The following is a 14344-nucleotide window of genomic DNA, read 5'->3' on the forward strand; positions in this document are numbered from 1 at the left end:
TCTGATCCTGACTAGGCTCAACTTCGGTGATCTAACGAGAATTGATATATCAACTTGATTATATCGTACTAACATATCGTAGAAAAACAAGACAAAATAATAAGAAAAACTAAAAAAAATATTAATATTCACAACTACTTTAAGCTAGATTAATATGCACTGATATTCGGGCATATTATGTTTGTATATTATATCTCACAAATTTAAGATCGATGACAAAGAGTTTTATACTAGAAATCGATTCCAATTGCATCAATATAAGCCTACTACTACTACTACTACTACTACTACTACATATTATCATTCTTGCCCAGGAGACCAGAATCTGTGTGGTGTGCGTGTTTGTGTGGAAATTATACGCTATCATAAAACGACGGAACAGTATATTTACATTAATAAGAAAGTTTAATATATCATTAATAACTGCTGTTGTCAATTATCTTTTTTCTTTCAGATATTATTGTAACATTGCATGTTATTCATTATACAATAAAGATATTAGATGAGTACTATGTATTTTCTGTTTTGATTTGTTTATACCTAGTCTTCCAATAAAACTTACCACATTTTATAAGGAGACAAGAATCTTAAAATAAAATCTATATAATAATACACTAAAAAATTCCCGCGTTGTACTTGTAATCTTTCGCTGGAGATATAATGCTAAAACCATAATTGTTATCTATTTAACCATTGACAAAGTTATCCTTCTTTAATAGTTATAATCTAGGCATGAACTATTTTAATAAGATCGCATAAAACAAATTTAGAAAATTAAACACATCAGAATTAGTCATAAATATACGAAAAATAAATAAGGTAAACTATTCCAAATAAATAAAAAAATATTGCGCATCAACACATTGCCTATATTATTTAAGTAATATTAATGTAAAAGATTCAGAAAAAAAGAGAGATTTTTCCATTCTTGCTAGATTTGCTCATTTTACAATTGTCATATGCACGTTTAAGAGTCGGACCAAAGTAAAGCCTCCTATTTTTAATACAAAAAGTTCAAAACGGGAATGGGTTTTCAGAATTTATTTTCCACATTGTCATGCTCAATGAACTTCTTGTACCTGTTTCTTTATTAGTGTCTTACACGGTCAACATCTTCAACAGAGAGATAAATCGTTCAGATCATGAATGTATAAGTCCATTCATTTTAATAACGCAATTTGAAATCTCCTCTTATTCATTCAAGCGGAATAAAATATAGGAGGTATTACTTTTGGAACGTCTCTCGTATGAACGATACAACTATGTCGCTAGTCTATATATGCCGATACAAGACTATATGTTTGCTTTCTTCATCCTCCGCTGTCCCTTTTAAAACCTTGATGGAATGATCTGATCTACAAAAATGCAATATCATCCTATGTCGCTGTTGTGTCGAACAAGAAACTCGAATTAAAACACAGTGGAAATTCTAGATACGAAACATTCTGGTTGCAAAATGTTCCGCATACGAAATTGTCAGATTACGAAACGTTATGTAAATTTTTGTTGGTATTGCATAAGAAAAAAAATCTCAGAGCACGTAAGATACGAGTGTCACAAAGATCGTTCTCCTCTCGGGTGACCAACAATAACCGCTATTTTCAGTCTTAATTCTCCAAATATTTCGTTTTAAAACTAATTCTTTAAAAGAAAAAAGAAACACGAGTAAATATTTTCTGAAAAAAAGCATAAACGAAACAAAAACAAATAGGGATCTGGCTAAAATATATTTATACATACAATTATATATATATATATATGTGTATGTGTGTGTGTTTATTTGTTTTTGTTAGCGAGACTTTTTGAATGAATTCAATCCAAAAGTGCATTTTTACCTGAATGCGAGTTGCGAATAATTTTCCTTTTGACCAATTTGGTATCCCTAAACGTGGAGCAGCATATGTGTTATTTTTTAAATATAATTATCCACTGACACGTGTTTAGGTAAAAATGAATTTAGTAGTCGTGCAAGGTAGCCACGTGGTAGAGGTTTAGGCTTATTATCACGGGGTCTCGATTTCGAATCCCGCTAGATTCAGCTACCCTCATGAGTCGTAGACGACGAAACACGTGTCAGTGGATAATTATATTTTTAAAATAATATATATATATATATATATATATATATATATATATTACAGGAATATATATTCGTTTCTTTCCCCCGTATAACTGTGAGCATTTGCTCTTTCGTGATAATTCGGTTTTTTTATTCTATTATACCAATAGTTCTATCCTGATGAGTTTGTTCCGTGTATTATTTTTAAAGTGTTACATAAGTTTTGTACCGTATAAAAAATATTTAAAATTTTGTAATGGATTGGCCGATTTACATGTAAAACAGCTTTTAGGATACGAACATTTCAAGATACAAAAGCGAAAACGGAGCCAATTAATTGCGTACCTAAAGGTTCTTATGCACATTATTAACCACTAAGTGTGTACATATATCCAAATAAAATATATGTTTTTTTCCAAATATGGTACAATTATATAGCGGGGTCAGTGTTCGCGTTGGACGTAGAATGGAAATGTGTCGAAGACTCCTACACAGTTTTGATTAGAGATCCTCATAAACAGATATATTTTTAAATTATATAAACGTACAAGTAGTGCAATGGTATTGTAGTGTTGTCGATGATAGCAGACGTCCATATGATCGAAATATTGAAAAGTATAAATGAAAAATCAAACAGATAAAAAAAACAATACTTTGTAATTTTTACGGGTTTTAGGAATCTATTCATATTATAATAATATAATGTTTGAATCTATTTATATAATAATAATAATATACTTATATTATAATAATATACTTATTAAAATATGTATGTACGTTGACATCGTCCTGAACAGAGCGTGGACAGGCGTATGGCAGCTGTATGCAAATTATCGAGCCGTGTATGAAGTGATGTCAACGCATGGAAAAAGATTATAAAAAGAAAAACGGGTGCACACACCAAGGATCATGAACACGTTAAATAGGTGGAAATGCATATTTGCTGTTTAAACCTGAAATATATAGTTGAAGTTCTTTCTTCTTCCGTTCTTATGTTTTTTTTTTTTTGCGACGGATTCTACAGCGCTTTCGGCCCCTATATGTTAACGCGTGTGTAAACTCATATTCTATACCTACTATAAAATGGTATCATTCGATTACCATAGACAAATAATTTAAAATTGATTGGTGTCGCTAAGTAAAGAATATTACTAAAAATTATTTGTTAAGAGAATTCGCATTCTCTGTTGAGATAAATAGCACAAATCAAAAGCAAATGTTTTTGTATCTTTTTATTTCAATGTAATTTCATTATAAATTGTTTAAGTAGTATATAAATGAATAAAAGTATCGCATTTGTTTAATTCATTTAAAGCAATATATAGATAATGATTGAAAGAAATAGAATATTGATTGTTTTAGAAACATTAAATTATTGCAAATAAAGAAAATGGAAGATCTAATTGTTCTACTCATTTTCAGTATGATTAGATGACGATTAAAATCTATTTTATCTAATATAAACCAACATTTGTACTGTAAGAATATGCATTTATGATTGTTGCGGCCGTAAAGGTAAATGGTAAGTAAGACAACACTGTGGTATTTTTACAAGAATTTGTACTTACAGAAGTACACAATAGTATGAGAAAATGCTCCACATTTATATGCGTTGCAACTCAGCATGATAAGCACAAAGTAAGAAGGTCACGGAAAAGAATGCAAGTGCCTCTAAAAAGTGTCCATTTAGACTATTAAAAAATATGAGATAAGCCACGTCCGCATTCTCGGGTATAGGCGTCTCAAGCTGTAAGCAATAACTTAACTCCTCTCCAACAATAGGCGTGAAGGCATGTAACGATAAGCCACTTCAGACAATCGAGTACATCTATCAGCACGAGAGAAGATGAAAGGCCACCGAGTTAACAGTCTCTGTTCGACTGACTGTCGATGACGTATCCTCGACTCTTTTTTTTTTGTGCCTAACTGAAATCCTTTTTTCGATAGTGTTATAGAAAGCCACGGGATGCACATACTTTTCACATTAATGCAATGTGGAACAACGCTTGAAGGTAAGAGAGGATGAAACTAGCTCCCATAAAAAAAATGAAACTCTTGCCTTGTATAAATTGCCTGGATAACCCAGTGGACATTTCTCGGTCGAGGCACTGTAGACAGTTATTGCTAATCTAATGCAATTCCAAAGAGAGGATGGACAGCAGTAATAGTGTGAGAACTAATTAGAACAAAATATCAAACCCGACAGAAAAGCTCTAATCTCTGTCTGGATGATTGTTGACGACTTCTTGAATGGTAGGCACAACTTTGAATCTTTTTTCTAAATACAAAAAAAAATCATTTATTACATTGGTCTTGGAATTTCTTTCTAGATGAAACTTTTCATATTCTTCTGATATTTCAATTTCTTTTTAATATTCGATTGGGCTTCCCTTTTAATTGAAGTGTCGATCCTATTCGTTTTTAATGATATCCAACATGGCAATTTTACAATCGTCCATTTTTCCCCATAGGCTACTGACGTTTTCGTGATTATTTTTAAGCAGTTGTTAATTTCCAACTGGAAGAAAAAATTCTACACTCCTTTAAGCAAAAATAATAAGTTCGCTTGTTTCAACTAATTTTCGTGTTACTGATTAAGCACTAAAAACAATAAAAAGCCAAGAGATTGTTTATATATTTATTCCCCCCAATGAAGGATCTATATTAAACACCTATTAGGGAATTGTTTAAATTATTTCATTTGCCAGACAAAACGGATATGTTACATTTAAATTTCATTTACGAAGTTTTGAGAATTACCTTCCGCAGATTTTATGGATTTTGTATGTTAACCACCACGTCTCGCCTTTAAGGTTTACTTTTACTGCATTAATTAATAAATTTTGAAGCACACAATCTATTTTGTCTCTAAAAGTCTTACACTAGTTACGGTTTTATTTTACTCAATATAAGTGCGGCCTCATGAAACAAGTCTGAATAACGTTGCGCTTGAATAACGTTGCAGATATTGCGAACTTGAAACCCCAATGACAAATAAGACCACACAGTTGTATATTGACAAGAGTGTGTATTTAAATATAGATCTGATAGTGCTCTACAAAAAAACTGCTTATGCTTCGTAGTAGACTTCTCTGTAAATAAGGGTTACAAGACTCCACATAGTGACGATAAAATACACATTATTATAACACCATTTCAATTATTTAAGTAGAAATATTAATAAAATACATACACTTTATTTACTATACTTCTACTGGGATTCCACGCAGTGTAGACAAATATGTTATAAGTATACAGTTTTATTACATCTGTGGTGAGAACAGCGTGGAACGATACAATTGTCGCTCTAGAAAAGACAACATTAGTTCATTTCTGCTTGATGAAAACCTGTTTTCTTTTATTTATTTTTGTTGTTGTAAGCTCTCTCCTAGTTGTGTACACCTTCCAAGAGCTATATGAGCCTTCTATAATGTCTGAAAGTCTCAATTTTTAATAAGCAAGATCGGAGATGCACTCATGCTCTCTACTTACCCAGGTTATGACAACAGGACCATTGCCAGAACCCTCAATAAAATGTACGTGTCCATGCTGGTGATTTTCTTCAGGGTAATTTCAGGCAACGGCCACAACATGCTCGCATCTTCGAAGTCAGCTTTAAAGTCAACACCAAGATATACCTGGATGTGCTGATGAGTGTGATGATTCCCTGGTTCAATAAGGTGGCCCCCCTGGAAGACCGTGAGTGTGACAGCAGGACTCTACAATGGCCCACAAATAAAAATTTAATAAATATTGTTTTTTGTGGAATAATGATAATGATCGTGATCACAACAATTATAATTTTTAGAAAAAGAAAAGATAATACAAACACGTTCTTTTTTACTCTTTTACATTATTTAATGAAGTTTTGTTCTGTTAAATGTTTTATTTTGTAGTAATTTGTATTTCTCTCTCCTCAATAATTAAGGCCAAAAAACAGAAAATAACTCATCAAAAATATATAAGTGTTTCATTGTACACAATGCCGTTTAAATATTCATTGTACACAATGACGTTTAAATATTCATTGTACACAATGACGTTTGAATATTCATTGTACACAATGACGTTTGAATTCGTCTTTTTCACTTTTAATTAAGAATTTATTTTCAGGTCCCTGCATTACAAAATAATATTTTCGATTTAGCGTATTAAACAGACAATATATAATGTAAAAAATAAATAATTTGCGAGATCTCATTACGTACACTACTTTTATTTTTATATTTTAATGCATTTTTATCTGATTTTATTTATTTTACTTATTTGTCTATTTTTGCATGCGCATTTAGATAATACTTGGTATTTTTAAATGCTTTTTCGAATAGTTTGATTATTTTTACTCTCGGCAATTTAGGAAAAAAAAAACGATGCGCACGACAAACGATGTCTACATCGGGAAATAGTTGTGCTTTTCGTCAATATAACGTCGTCGTTAAATTAAGGTCATCGTAAGATATAGGAAATATATAGGCAGCAATCGATGTTTTGCAACGATAATTACATTAAAAATAGTTATGATGATGCCTGCAAATAAATAATGAGAAAAATACATGAATGAACTGGGAAAAGGAAGATGAAAGGAATTAACAAAAACAAGTAAAAGTTGATTTCTCTTAACTTCCCAGCCAATATGATTACTAGGCCTATGACAAGAGCATACACTTTTAATTATTTTGACTCTCGAGATTATATCAGTTGATATCCTATATGTTTTTAGATAGAGTGATGTGATTCTTGATTTATTAACTAATTGTGTGGCGTATATAAGCGAGAGTCAAAATAATGATAAGAATATACTCATCATAAACCTAATGATTACAAAGGTGAGGTATAAATTAAATAACATTCAGCTTCAATAATTGTTTAGTTGAAAAAGGCAGCAGAGATTTAATATCTATATCGATACCATATGTCTCTCTCTCTCTCTCTCTCTCTCTCTCTCTTTATATAATGAATAAATGACAAAAGTCTATATTCCAAAGTACATCGTTTCTACCATCTTATAATCTATTCCTGTAGTTCAGTTGACATTTACGATTCTTGGCATTACCTGTTTCGTAGAACAAAATCAATCACTTAATTAGTATATCAATTAGTAACTCTATTTTTTGTTTTCACATGATTAAAATCCGAAAATTAGAAGAGAAGCTGTAAATACCTTATAATGTTTCCAACACGCAATTTTGACTTAAGAAATAAAGTCTCTCAACCCATCTCTTCGTACTAACAAGTTAATCTATATATATATTCTGCCAAATATGTCCTCTTTAACAATTAGTAAATCTATTAATTTTAATTAATGTATCCATATTTATGGAAATAACATCAATAATTATAATCTATTACACATGTTTGCGTATACGAAACAAAAAATATCTCTTTATATATGTATATGTATATATATATATATGTGTGTGTGTGTGTATGTGTGTGTATCTATATAGACATATATGTATATATATATTGTAATTAATAAATAAATATTATAACTTCAGTAATTAATCAATTAGTAAAGGCATTAATTAATCAATTAATTAATAATTAATTGATTATTTCATTTTTTTTTCTTTAACTCTTTTATTTCTAATCATATTGAAAATGCCTTTCAGTTAGCAAAAGAGATTTTATATATTTTCAAAGTCAATCAATCAATGACAAAATTTGACTATTTTATATCCTCGGATATGGGTCTATCTTTAAAAATCAATGAGTGAAAACAATTTTTTAACATAATTCCTAGTTTTAATGTTTTGATAGATTAATAAATACAATCATTTATACAATTTTATTTTCACTATCAATGTTTGCTTAATATACATAACATTTTTTACGTATATATGCATACATAGATATATATATATATATCTAACTATACACACATATAAATGCAAATGTATACGTATATATACATATAAACGTACCTGTTATTAGTTTTACATACGCATTTATATATTGCTACACACTCATGAGCATGTTTTGGTCAGTCATTTACAAGTAACCAGAAATTTCTTCAGCCAAGCCAATATTGTATATAGAAAAGTAAAGTCCGCCCTGTTTTTATATATATATATATATATATATATATATATATATATATATATATATAGAGAGAGAGAGAGAGAGAGAGAGAGAGAGAGAGAGAGAGAGAGGGGCTCTTTCAGTCTTTGACAGACTATGGATACCTACGAAGGGGAGCCTGCGCGTGAAATTTTTATGGCAATACGTGCGCAATCTCCAACCACACCTCTCCTGAGTCGACATTGTTAAATACCAGGGGCAAGTGAAGTATACATTCAGGACGACTAGAAATAAACACTCGAGAAAAGCGGAGAGCACATACAGCGACAGAAATTCCCAAATGGTAACCCATCTGGTATTAACCAGGATCAACGTTGCTTAACTTCGGTGATCTGAGAAAAAAACGGTGGTTCAACGCGATTGCGCCGTATATAATATCTATATATGTGTGTGTATGTGTGTGTGTGTGTGTGAAGAAAATGAACTAAGATTCTGCAAATAATAATAAAGTTTCTATTCGTATGTTTCGATTGTGCTAAAATTGTTATCAGTGGTCCTTATATATTTTTACATGATGTACATTAAATCGACAATGTCAACGATATATATATATATATATATATATATATATATATATATATATATATATATATATATATATATATATGCCCCAAATAGTTTACATGATTAGGCAACTCGTTCCAAGAAACAAAATTATGTAAAAAATGTACATCATCAGCGTTAGGCAAATAATATATTCGTGCGTTTTTCTTTTCATACCACTTTTACTATGTACGTATTTTTAGGAGGGGGGACAGTGTTTTTTTTTACTTCAGTATATTCACATGTTAGTAACATTCTAATGCGTTCAAATATTTCACCACTCGGTACTGGGAAAATGAATCCCTGTTTTGAAGATATCTTGCTGGGGCGCAGTATTGTAATTCCATTCTGGGTCAGGCTGAACGATTTCCATGAAGCTGGTCGTTGAGAAGTTCGACGGGTTTGAATTATGATCTGGAAAATAGAAACAATAGATATTAATTTTTTTAACTCACACCATTCTGAAAAGATTCATGCGTTAAAATTGGTTTAATGATGTTATATTATATTAAAACACCAGTTACTAGTTTATCAGTATGTTGTTGGAACTCAATAACCGCAGAAGATGAACTCTTCCGAACTGTATAAATTAACTGAGAGTTACGATTCTCGGCATGGTCAGTGGACTTTTGTAGTTCGCCAATCTTGGTGTTACTTACTACGACGGTTGCTCTTTGTATGAGCTGAATTTTTTGTGTGTGTTCGATACAGTTTTCCTTTTCTAACTCATCCGCATGTCCGTATTTTTCTTTACTGACCCTTCCAGCGTTACACTTCGGCATTTGTTTCATATATATATATATATATATATATATATATATATATATATATATAGAGAGAGAGAGAGAGAGAGAGAGAGGGAGAGAGAGAGAGAGAGAATAGACACCCATAGAAACATTTTTTCTAATAAACATGTGATTTATGAAACAAAATAAAAAAATGGACAGACATTTAATATCTAATATTTGGTTGACATTCCCTTTGCTGTTTTTAATGCTGGGACTGTTCTATACATGGAATTGATCAATTGACCAATATCATCTTTCTTACCAGGTCTGACGCAATAATGCTTAAAATTCAGGCTTAGAAGATGGCTTAGATTTCTTTTTGTGAAGGTTGCGGTGTAATATGCCCCAAATGTTTCCAATTGAGCTCGTATCTGGGGACTGACTTTATCATGAATGTTTATTTTGGTACCAGCAATGTAGTGTCGCCGTAGCAGAGTAATAAATAGCTCCACTTTTTATAAATAGAGAGGTAACTTAGTACATATTACCACTTCAAAATATGTGTAGGTGTTTTATGTAATATTGAAACAAATTTAGCAGAATAATTTTGTTCCTAGTCCATCAGGTTTGGGCGACTATCTCTCCAAATTGCACCCCATACTATAAGCGAGGAACACCCATGTTTCAGCATTCTTTTTAAGTAAAACTCTCGCTGAGGAACCCTCCGTTCCCATACACTTCCACTGTCGGGAAATAGTGAAAACCGTAACTCATCAAAGAAAATGGCATTTGTCTAAAAGATCATATTTCTCTCCACCATCTTACGAGCCAAATCTTTTCTGCGCCTGATATTGGCAGGACGATCAATAGGTTTCCTACTCGCAGCTCTACCATAGTAGCCGAAGTTGAGAAGCTACTTAACTGGAAGTACTGGAACTGACACCAGCTTGTGTTACAATGTCAGAGACTTTGCCACGAAGATCTTTTTCAACATTTCTTTTCACAACACGCAAGCTCCTACAGAGGTCCCGGTGCGACCTGGATAGGTTTTGTGAAATTTTGTCCTTTCCCGCGTAATGTATGATCACTCTATAGCAGTAGAAAGAGATATTGAATGACTTCTTGCTATTTTACGTTGATCAAGACTACTTTAATGTTAGTCCACACATCGTCCTCGCAGACATTTTGAGAGTATGATGCCCACTTGGTTCGTGACATGCTCCAATGTTGTTAGACGCAATTTTAACAAAATACTTCACGTTATTTCAGCACTTATCTAATATTTAAATATGAATAAACATATATTAATCTTACGAAATTATTTACCTTAGCATTTATTATTTTCTGATATGTCTATATACACGACAGAGGCACACTTTCTAGGGCAATTGCTCTTGACATATCAAAGGCCTTTGATAGGGTATGGCATAAAGGTTTACTTCACAAGATCTCCAGCTATGGTATAGCTGGAAATGACTTCTCAATTATTAAATCATTTCACTCTGATATGTTCATAAGAGAAGCAGTTGATGGGCAAAAATCAGAAGCTCACAGTATAAATACTGGAGTCCCTCAGGGGTCGATCCTGGACCCAACTCTACATTAATGATCTTCCAAATCACATCATTACATCATTCGTAGACATTTTTGATGACGACACCACCATCTATGGTAGCACATCTAAGACAGTAAACGATCAAGTTCTCTCCGATTCTCTCTCCTCTGATCTAGATCACGTTGTACAATGGGGAAAGGAGTGGCTGATTACTTTTAATGCATCTAAAACCAAGCTTCTCTCTTTTCATCATCAACGTTCTGACTCCCATCTGGTATCAATAAAAATGAATGGCTCTCCTCTTGGGGAGGCCTCAAGTTTTGACAGTCTTCTGGGCTTGACCTTTACTCCTGATCTTAAATGGAATACGTACATCAAATCTGTTGCCAAGGCCGCTGGAAAATGGTCGGATCCTTCTATCGATCCAGTAGATATCTCACTGCTGATGCAATTTTCTATCTATATAAGAGCCAGATACGTCCAAAGATGGAATACTGTTGCCACATATGGGCAGGAGCTGCTAGAAAAGACTTGTCCTGCCTTGATAGGGTTCAAAATAGACTTCGTGGCCTGGTGAGAGATGTCCTTTTCTCTTCGCTGCAACCTCTATCTCACAGAAGAGTTTGTATCTGCTTTATCGTTATTTTCATGGGAAGTGTTCGACTGAGCTTCAATCTATGGTCCCCCCTCGCCAAACTTTCACAAGAAGCACTCGACTAGCTGAAAACATTATCAATAATTTCCCCACTCTTTATCTGTGCCTAAACCTAAACATAGATTCCATGATCAAAGCTTCTTTCTTAGAACTGAACGCCTGTGGAATTGTCTTCCGTTTTCCTGCTTTCCAGCTGTCTATAATATGGTTGTCTTCAAGTCCAACGTGAACAGGTTTCTGATGAGCCGTTCCACTTAAGTTAACAAATTTACCGAACTTCCATTACTATCGTTTACTATATTGTCCTTTTGACTCTCTACACTCTTAAATCCTTATCCTTGAGTGGCCTATCGGCCTTGATAAGTGGTGACACCTATGTAAAAAAAAGTCCGCGCTTGTAATTGTTTTCCAAAAACTGCAAATTTAAATTAAAGTTAATGTAACTGATTAAACAAACCATAACTCATTTGATCGTCCTTTTATTCTTCTATAATTTTACCTTTTACTAGTTGACTTTTAATTGAAATATTCTAGTGTTCACGTCAATTTATAAGAAAATAATTTCAAATTGAGGAGGCAAAAAGAAAGTCCGTACAATAGAAAATTGTTATTTAAATGTAAATTTAGGAAATTAATGCAACACAAAAACGACAAAAACACAATGAGCTGGTTAATATTTAGTAGTATAGCCCGTCTGCAATTTGACAACCTACAATCTTTTGGGAATTCCTTGAATTAGACTGCAGCAATACTCCGTGGAAACGGCATTCCACTTTTCTTTAATTTTTGTCCAAATTTTTTTCCAAATTTGTAAATTATATCATTGCCTAGCTGTTGCTTGATATAATGCCATACGTTTTCGATAGGATTAAAATCTGAATATTGCGCAGGTTAATCCAAACACAGAATATCATGCTCTCTCAGGAACCTCTTGTCATTACCAACTGATAGGAGCATTATCGTGCATGAAGATGGGATTATCATCCAAATTCCGACCAAAGTAGGATAGAAAATGCTCAGTCAATGTATTAATGCCCTTTGTCTAATTTATTCGGCCTTGAAAGCGAACTATAGGTCCTGGACCATTGGTATTGATAATACCCCACACAAAAACTGAAGTCCACCACCTTGCAGCCTTGAAGTTGAGCACCTAGGATTCAATTGTTCGTCTTGCCTCCGTACTGGCATCCATCAGTGCCTAGCCTATTGAACTTGCTTTCGTCGCTAAAAAGCATGTTTGACCAATATAAAGTCATGATCTTCATTGCATTTGACGAAGTCCAGACGGCGTTTTCTATTCTTTACAGAAATCATTGGTTGTCGTCTTGGAACATATCCTCGCAAATTAAATTCCTTTCGTCTGTTCTTGACATAAGAAAGAGGGCACATTTTACCAAGATTGCACGGTTGTTGGATTTTGGCAGCCGTTTCAAATCGTACATGTTGTCATTAAAATATTGTTTTTCGAAAAATTTGCACATGCTGGGAAGCATATTATTTAATCTTTTTTTTAATCTAGCGAAATATTTCTTTATTTACAGTACGATTGACTGAAAATTATTTCTCTATACGCTAAATAAAAATGATTAAGCTCAGAGGAGTAGTGATACAGGGGAAAATCAGTAATCCGATATATCAAGAATGTTTGGTTGTTCCATAACGTTATTTCGAAAGGGATACGAAATACTTGTGGATATCGGACTGTAAAAATATTTTTCGAATATTTACGAATCCAAGGCCTGCTAAATTCTGGGATTCTCGCACTCAAAATATACATATATACACGTATAAGGGTTTGTAAATTTAAACACCCATGTACGTATGTGGAATGGGATTGAACATTGATTCAATATTTGATGCAATATCTCCGCACCCCAGAGGATTTTGGATTTCTTCTACCAACGGATTTTTATATCACCGAACAGGACGACCATTTACATTTCCAAGCGAGCAATATTTTAATTTTTAATCAATTAGATTCGAATTAGTTTTTGTTAAAACTGAAGCATTATTACGGAGAATAAGATACATAGATTAATAAGAGGTTACATTATTTTGTAATGATCAATTTCCACTGTCGATCTTATGCGTACAGACGTCGGAAACACAACTTGGACTTCGAGTATCATCAACAAACTTGTCTGTCAGACTGTCAACAGTCAATAGACCGATATAGTTATATTTCGATAATCAGTAAAGAACCCGTTACTCTATTGGGATAAATTGTGCTGTGCTATATCGAAACGTGGACTGTTAAGATATGCATATTCACTGTGATGATAATGATGTTCATGAATGTCAATATCGAAAGTAATAAAATTTTAATTTGATATTTGTTTGAGGTTTGACAACCAGTTTATTACATTATAAAATTATTGCTCGGAAGGCAAATCCTTTTTTTTCTTACATGGTATAAAATGAGTGAATTAACCTGATTTAAACGCTATTTTGAAAGTTCTTCTCATGCTCTTTAAAAAATGTAGGAGTCGCTGGTATCCATACCTCTGCATTATTAACGATGTTCAATGAATTCAATAAATATTTTGTTTCATTAATAACATGATTAAGAGCATGACTGAAACGGTTTTATATAATTCATTTACTTCCTTATAAGTCGGAGATTTGGAGGTAGAGTTGTCTTGTTTGTAATATGTTTGTTGTCATCATGGACAATTATCGTTGCCATTGTTTTTACTTTTTTAGCCAAATTTTAAATTCAATGA

This window comes from Euprymna scolopes, chromosome 5 (genome assembly GCF_053919585.1).
Source record: "Euprymna scolopes isolate OS-2025 chromosome 5, ASM5391958v1, whole genome shotgun sequence".
Classification (NCBI taxonomy): domain Eukaryota; kingdom Metazoa; phylum Mollusca; class Cephalopoda; order Sepiida; family Sepiolidae; genus Euprymna; species Euprymna scolopes.